The following is an 8,341-nucleotide window of genomic DNA, read 5'->3' on the forward strand; positions in this document are numbered from 1 at the left end:
CACTGACAATGTTCTTCAAGGGGACACACACGCGAGGTGGGAGCTTCCTGAACACGCGTTGAGAAAAGTCACCCGACAGCTGTGGGACAGAAGAGGGATGGGTACATGTAGGAACAAACTGAGGAAGCATAGAAAACTTTTGAGGCTGCCGGTCATGCTCCTCCACAGCATTCCACGCCTCGAGCACCCTGTTTCTCTGCTGGCTGTTCAGCAGCAGCTCCTTGTCCGTCAGGCCAACCTCCACCAGGGCGGCACAGAAGGTCTCCAGCTGCCGAAAGCCGGGCAGAGGGTTGGCACTGCAGACATCCTCCTGTAACACACACGCACACGCACACACACACACACACACACACACACACACACACACACACACACACACACACACACACACACACACACACACATGTGGCATCCATTAATTGTCTCTGGTCCCCTCCCTGTCACACTTAACTCTGACATTTTTAGCAGGCTGTTTTGGCTCAACAACTGGCTGGCCAAACACTGTGCTGATAAGGGCTACCTATTCTTAGATAACTGGCCCTCTTTTAGAAGCATGACTGGCATGCTTAAGATGGATGGCATCCACCCTACCCCATTGGGTGCTAGCACCTTATCAAAAAACCTGGATAGTTGCCTACGGCAAACCCAGACTATTATCCTTGAATGACAGTTTCACCCACAACATGCAGGGCCACAGGCTGCTAGACAGCCTGTTAGTTCTACTTGTGCGGTTATGGAGTCTGCTAGTTCAATTAACTTAGTCTATCCAATACAGACTGTGCTCCGTCCGCGCCGCACTATTACTAGTAACCGACCCATAAACGCTCTGCAATATCCTAACCCAAATCTTATTGTTATTAATCCGACTATTACCACCGCCGCTCCGTCTCCGTATTATACCACGATCTCTCAAATTAGCACAGTTTCTCTTCGTCGCTCCGTCCCCTCACGCCGCTCTCGTCCACCCCTCAAAACGTCAAACACCAACCTCATTGAGATTAAATCTACTCTTGGTATCGAATGCTCTAAATTAACTAATATTGATGATAAATCTATTCGATTTGGATTCATTAATATCAGATCAATCACCAATAAAGCCCTCCTCGTCAATGACTTAATCATTGAACATAATATTGACGTTATGGGATTATGCGAAACCTGGCTAAAACCGGACGTTGTTCTTCCACTCATTGAAGCCTCCCCCCCTAACTTTGACAATTCGCATGTTGCCAGAATGTCAAGAAATGGTGGGGGCGTTGGCCTAATTTATAACTCAAATATAGGTCTTCTACAGGATCAAAAGTATAAGCTCCTATCTTGTGAGATACTTACTATGAGACACTCTAATATAGCTGGCCTCGGAGCCTTCTACCTAGTTATGCTCTACCGCCCACCTGGGCCCTATTCATCTTTTCTGGATGAATTTTCCAATTTTCTCTCTGACCTCGTAACCCGCACGGATAATATCCTTATCATTGGCGATTTCAATATTCATGTTAACCGTAAAGCTGACCCACTCTGCAAAGCCTTTCTATCTTTAGTCGACACCCTTGGCTTTGCTCAGTTGGTTCATGAACAAACGCATTCTAACGGCAACACGCTTGATCTCGTCCTTGCTCGTGGGATTAACGTCTCAGATCTGTCAGTCATGATTTACCCTCCAGCACTGTCAGATCATTATCTCATTCAATTTAAAATAGACCTGCCCCTCCGGCAATCAAACCTAGCTGATACCTATACCGCCCGGCGTATCGATAGTTCTACTCCCACTGAACTCGCTGATTTGTTATCAGGGCCGCTTTCCTCTCTCCCAGAGCGGATCGACTCCATTAATGAATTCACAAATCAATTTAATTCAATCCTACTCGCCTCGCTTGATTCTATCGCACCTCTACGTACTAAAATCCGTCGCCCTAAAAAACCCTCGCCTTGGTATACTGACGATACACGCGCACAAAAACTAATATGCAGAAAACTAGAACGTAAATGGCGATCATCCAAGCTTGAAGTCTATCGACTAGCTTGGAGTGATAGCCTATTAAAATACAAATGTATGCTCTCCGCTGCAAGAGCCTCCTACCTATCAGATCTTATTAACACTAATAAAAATAATCCTAAATTTTTATTTGACACGGTCGCAAATCTTACTCGCAAACCATCCCCCAATACAAACTCTCCATTTACAGCTAATGATTTCCTTGACTTCTTTAACCGTAAAATTATCTGTATTAGAGATGAAATTAGCAACTCTCTATTACTCACAAAGGGTGCTAACCCCTTTCCTAGCCCTGTCCTTAGAACCTTAGACGAGAGTACTATACTCTCGAATTTTGAGACTATCTCCCTAAATGCACTTTCAAAAATTGTACTTTCATCTAAATCCACAACCTGTTTATTCGACCCTCTCCCTGCAAAGTTGATTAAGGAACTCCTTCCAATACTAGGCCCCCCCTTACTTAACATTATCAATAGCTCCCTCTCCTCTGGCACTGTCCCTGCCTCCTTCAAATCTGCTGTGATCAAACCTCTACTTAAAAAGCCAAACCTTGATTCTGAGGTTCTTAACAACTTCAGGCCAATCTCAAATCTCCCCTTCCTCTCTAAAGTTCTTGAAAAAGTAGTCTCAACACAATTAACTGACTACCTCTCGCATAATAAACTTCTCGATCCCTTTCAATCTGGTTTTAGATCACTCCATAGTACTGAAACTGCTCTTACAAAAGTAACCAATGACCTTCTCCTCGCGTCCGACTCTAATTTCTCCTCTCTTCTCATTTTATTAGACTTAAGCGCAGCCTTCGATACAATCGATCATAAGATCCTCCTAGACCGCTTATCTAACTACGTAGGTATCCGGGGCACTGCCCTATCCTGGCTAAAGTCATATTTGTCTGATAGGACACATTGTGTCTCATATAAAAATATCATGTCCACTTTCTCCTCAGTGAAGTTTGGTGTACCGCAGGGATCAGTCCTGGGTCCCTTACTCTTTGGAGTTTACTTACTGCCTCTTGGCGAAATTTTCCGTAGATATGGCATTGACTTTCACTGTTATGCCGATGATACCCAAATTTATATACCAATTAGACCAGACGATCGCTCTAAACTCGCTAATCTTGAATCCTGCTTAATCGCTGTTACAGACTGGATGTCAAATAATTTCTTACGACTAAACGCCAACAAAACTGAACTACTAGTTGTTGGCCCAAAAACCCAACTTCCATTTCTCACTGATCTTAGTCTGAACATTGAGAACTGCGTAATTACTCCAAACTCAAAGGTGAAAAACCTAGGTGTTACCTTTGATCCTACTCTGTCATTCGATGCTCACATTAAGGATATCACTAAAATAGCTTTCTTTCATCTCCGCAATATTTCAAAGATCCGTCCCTTGCTAAATGCAACGGATGCCGAAACCTTAATACACGCCTTTGTTTCATCTAGACTTGACTACTGTAACGTCTTATTCTCTGGCCTTCCACTTTGTAGCACAAATAAATTACAACTCGTGCAAAACGCCGCTGCTAGAATTCTAACTAGAACTAAGAAGTTTGATCATATAACTCCGGTCTTAATCTCCCTCCACTGGCTCCCAATTCAGGCCAGATCAGACTTTAAGGTGCTTCTGTTAACCTATAAATCCCTGCATGGGCTCGCACCTCCGTACTTATCTGAGCTAATCATTCCCTATGTTCCCACGCGTACTCTCCGCTCACAGGACGGTAATTATCTTACCGTCCCTAAAATTAAGAAAAAATCAGCAGGTAGCAGAGCATTCTCTTACCGTGCTCCACATCTCTGGAACCAGCTTCCTCTGTCAGTTAGGGAAGCTGGCTCCATTGAAATCTTCAAAACTAGACTCAAAACCCATTTATTCTCCCAATCATTTGGCTGTGCTTGATAGTTGTGCTTGATGATGTCATTCTTTAGAAATATTTATTAGCTCTTGAGTACATACAATCCTGAATTGCTGAGCGGGCTGTCTCAAGCCAGCAATATCATTATAAACTTAGACTTGACCTAATTTAATAATATGGCATCAGCCGATCCAGTAGCTCAGATATAAAATCAAATAGCTGGTGAATAAACTTAGTCCTGAACTGCTGAGCGGGCTGTCTCAAGCCAGCAGTATCAGTATAAACATAGACTTGACCTAATTTAATAATATGGCATCAGCCGATCCAGTAGCTCAGATATAAAATCAAATAGCTGGTGAATAAACTTAGTCCTGAACTGCTGAGCGGGCTATCTCAAGCCAGCAGTATCAGTATAAACTTAGACTTGACCTAATTTAATAATATGGCATCAGCCGATCCAGTAGCTCAGATATAAAATCAAATAGCTGGTGAATAAACTTAGTCCTGAACTGCTGAGCGGGCTGTCTCAAGCCAGCAGTATCAGTATAAACATAGACTTGACCTAATTTAATAATATGGCATCAGCCGATCCAGTAGCTCAGATATAAAATCAAATAGCTGGTGAATAAACTTAGTCCTGAACTGCTGAGCGGGCTATCACAAGCCAGCAGTATCAGTCTAAACTTAGACCTAGACTACCTAGACCTGAATTAGCAGTATAGTATTAGTCATCCTAAAAAATCCTAATAAATTTTGTTTTGACCTAATTTTATTGTTGTCTATAGAGTTAGTTCCACCTCTGCGCAGATTCCCCCGCTCTCTTCTCTCTCTCCCCCTCAGGTGTCCTTCATTGGCCTGACGTACACCCCCGCCGCTGCAGCCCTAGGTCCGGCCGTCATCGCCCTAGCCACCTGTCGTCACCCTAGGCCATCTACCCGCTACTCCATCTACTGTCTGACACCCCGGGCTCTTCACCACCACCGACCCCTATCCTCATCATCCTGGTCACCTGCCTGCCTAAGGGAAGGGGGGGACCCCCCCCCCCCCCCCCCCCCCAGCCTCAACAACGCGGACTCTTGGATTCCTCAGATCATCCTCATGGAACTCCCAATCTTGTTACCCTTTTGTCACCTAGCTAATTAACTAGTATTCTCTAAACCTACGAACACTTAAAGACTGCATTTTCTATTTCTTTTTGGACTCTACTTTTTAGATTTTCAACTCCCTTCCCTGATCTTAGGATAATTTAAAAATTACATTTCTATATCCTTTCTGTTGGACTCTTTTTACATTTTCAATTTTCTGTTCTCTTGTACATTTTATTTCCATATTAAACCATTCACAGAGTTTCATTATCGGAAACTCTGTGCATGGTTTAGCCCGGCATCTCTCGGCCTGTCTCGGAGGGGAGTCCCCAGATGGGGGTCCGCTGCTGTGGCCTGGTGGGTGGGCCCGTCCCCCGCGTGGCCTGCTCTCACGCTCTCAGTCACTATGCTGGTGGCTGGGGGCTGGGGGGGCGGGTCGCGTGGGGGCTGGGTCCGCCTGGGCCGCAGCAATTGGCCCCTAGCACAACGACCTCACAAGGTTCCTCCTCAGCCAAGTCACTGGGGCAATCCATGCGGCGATCCATATGGTGGAAAGGTTTTCTTGCGTTCACTGGGGGTGAGGGGGTGCCGCTGTGTCCCGGCCTGGCCTTCCCTCCCACGCCATATGTGGGCGGGGGCCGGGTCGGGGGGCATCGGTGCTCTTCATCACTGGTCGAGGGCTGCCGGTTGGTTTAGAACAGCTTAAGTAGGCGATAGATTAGCTACAGCCTAAGGCTGACCTGTTAGTGTTCAGGCTAAAATCAGACTAGAGCAGGGTAGGATAGGCCAGATTAGGCTGTAGATTAGCTAGATACTATGTCCCAGTTAGCTCTGGTTAATGCTTAGAGTAGTCAGTTGTCTGATCTTCTCCCCCCCCCCTCTCTTTCCCCCTTTCCCCGCTTCTTCCCTTCTTCCCCCTTCTTGTTCTCCTCTCTTTCCATGCTCTTTCCTCCCCCACATCCCACCGCCCCCCCTCCCTTCTCCTGCTCTCTCCTCATTCTCCCCCCCCTCTGCTCCTTCTCCTCTTCTCCCCTATTTTCCTGAATCCCTGCCACTTCCTGCTCTCCCTTCTCTCACATTCCCCCTGCTCTCCTTCCCCTGCACCTCTACTCTCTGTCCTCCCCCCTCTCTCACATTCCCCCTGCTCTCCTTCCCCTGCACCCTCCCACCTCTCCTTCTCTGTTCTCTCCTCCTCCACATTTCCCATTTTCTCCCCACCCTCGCCCTAATCCGGGCCCGTATCCTACTCCCTCCCTCCACCCTAAACCCTACCTCTACTCTACCTCCCCTGTACCCTCCCATCTCTCCTTCTCTGTTCTCTCCTCCTCCCTGTCCTCTCCCCTCTCTCACATTCCCACTGCTCTCCTTCCCCTGCGCCCTCCCACCTCTCCTTCTCTGTTCTCTCCTCCTCTCTGCCCTCTCCTCCCTCTCACATTCCCCCTGCTCTCCCTCCCCTGCACCCTCTCCTTCTCTGTTCTCTCCTCCTCCACATTTCCCATTTCTCCCCACCCTCGCCCTAATCCGGGCCCGTATCCTACTCCCTCCCCTCCCCCAACCCTAGACCCTACCCCTACCCTGGCTCTCCCTCCCCTGCACCCTCATCTCTCCTCCCCTGTTCTCTCCTCCTCCACATTTCCTATTTCCCCCCCACCTCCCCCCTCCCTCCCTCCACCCTAGACCCTACCTCTACTCTACCTCCCCTGTACCCTTCCACCTCTCCTTCTCTGTTTCTCTCCTCCTCTCTGTCCTCTCCCCTCTCTCACATTCCCACTGCTCTCCTTCCCCTGCGCCCTCCCACCTCTCCACATTTCCTATTTTCTCCCCACCTCCCCCCTCTCCCTCCCTCCTCCACTCTCCTGCTTTCTTCAAATGTTCAAATGTTATCTTTATTCTGTATATTCTTGTTACTGTGTGTTAGCTAGAATCAGCTAGACATACTTTCTGTGAAGCCCTCTGAGACATGCTTGTGAATTAGAGCTATATAAATAAACTTGACTTGACTTGACTTGACACACACACACACACACACACACACACACACACACACACACACACACACACACACACACACACACACACACACACACAGAGACAAGTAGGTAAGTTCCAAAGCATACAATGTCTTGGTTTTCAGCAGTAACATTTATCACTGTATTGTCTCCTATCAGTAGGTACTCACAAAAGCAGGAGGGTTGACCGTGGCAGTCTCGTGGCTGGTCAAGATGATGCCGGGCTCGACAGCAGCATCCAGGTGGCCTGGATCATCCTCCTCCTCGCTCTGGTATGCCTCGTCTGCCTCGCCTTCTGGGTCGGCCTGCCCAGGCTGGACCACCTCCTCCTCAGGGCCGTCGTTGACGATGCCCTCGAGTGAGAAGGGCTCAGACTCCCCCGTGCTCTGCCGGAAGAGATATTCCAGGCCAAGCAGTTCATCTGACTGGACGTCAGCTGGGACCCGGAAGTTCTCCTCCACTGTCTCCCCAAACAGCTGCTGGCAGCGTGTGTTGAGGCGGTTGATGAGTGGTGCAGAGTACACCCTGTGGTGCCGGCCTTTTCCCCCAAACACGGCGTCTGATGTCCGGTCAGAGTTCCACCGCGCGATGCCACTGATTAGATAGACCTGGTAAGGCCTCGCCGCACAGTGGGGACCTGAACATCACAACAACAGGTATTAAAGGAATGATACAAAAGGGACATGTGTTGTCTTTTTGCTGCTAGCTAAACCATTTTTCTCCCCACAGATTACCTGGAATCATATGGGGCAGCGACTTGTGGAACCCCTCCAGGCTGTTGCTCCCATGCAGGCCCTTATAGAAAGGGACGTCCACACCGTTGATGGTCGTGGTGCGGGCGACCCGGTACATGGCCATGCCTGGTGGGTCCTGGATGCATTCCAGGTGTCGCTGCTGGCTGGCCCACATCTCATCAATGGCAGCTGTAAACACAAAACGCACAAACATGCATGCATATGGTGAGGTGTGGCCGTTTAGCAAGTATTTACTTTGTGTGTGTGTGTGTGTGTGTGTGTGTGTTCAGTGTGTGTGTGTACACAAGAGTGGGTATTTTTTTTTCTTACCAGGGGACTTGAAGAGGCTGACGCCGCTCTCGTCAAGCCCTGCTGGACCCTTCAAGTCCTCAATGATGAGGTGGACGAGGCAAAACGTCTCCTGGGCACCGAGGGTCACTCGCCGGACGTGATGCCTGAGCTGGTCCCGGGAAATGTAGCGCCGCACCACATCCTCGTCCGTCACCACCTCCATCGTCGCTGGGTCTCTGGCCCTGACAGCCGTGATGAGGAGCTGGAGGTCCTGGCGGTTGTAGGCCAGCACTGCCCCGGCCAGCGCAGACTTGAAGGGGCCGTACTTGGAGTGGGCCTCTGTCCGCAGAGCAGCATCAAATCTG

The sequence above is a fragment of the Poromitra crassiceps genome, assembly GCF_964638095.1.
Source record: "Poromitra crassiceps genome assembly, chromosome: 19".
Taxonomy (NCBI): domain Eukaryota; kingdom Metazoa; phylum Chordata; class Actinopteri; order Beryciformes; family Melamphaidae; genus Poromitra; species Poromitra crassiceps.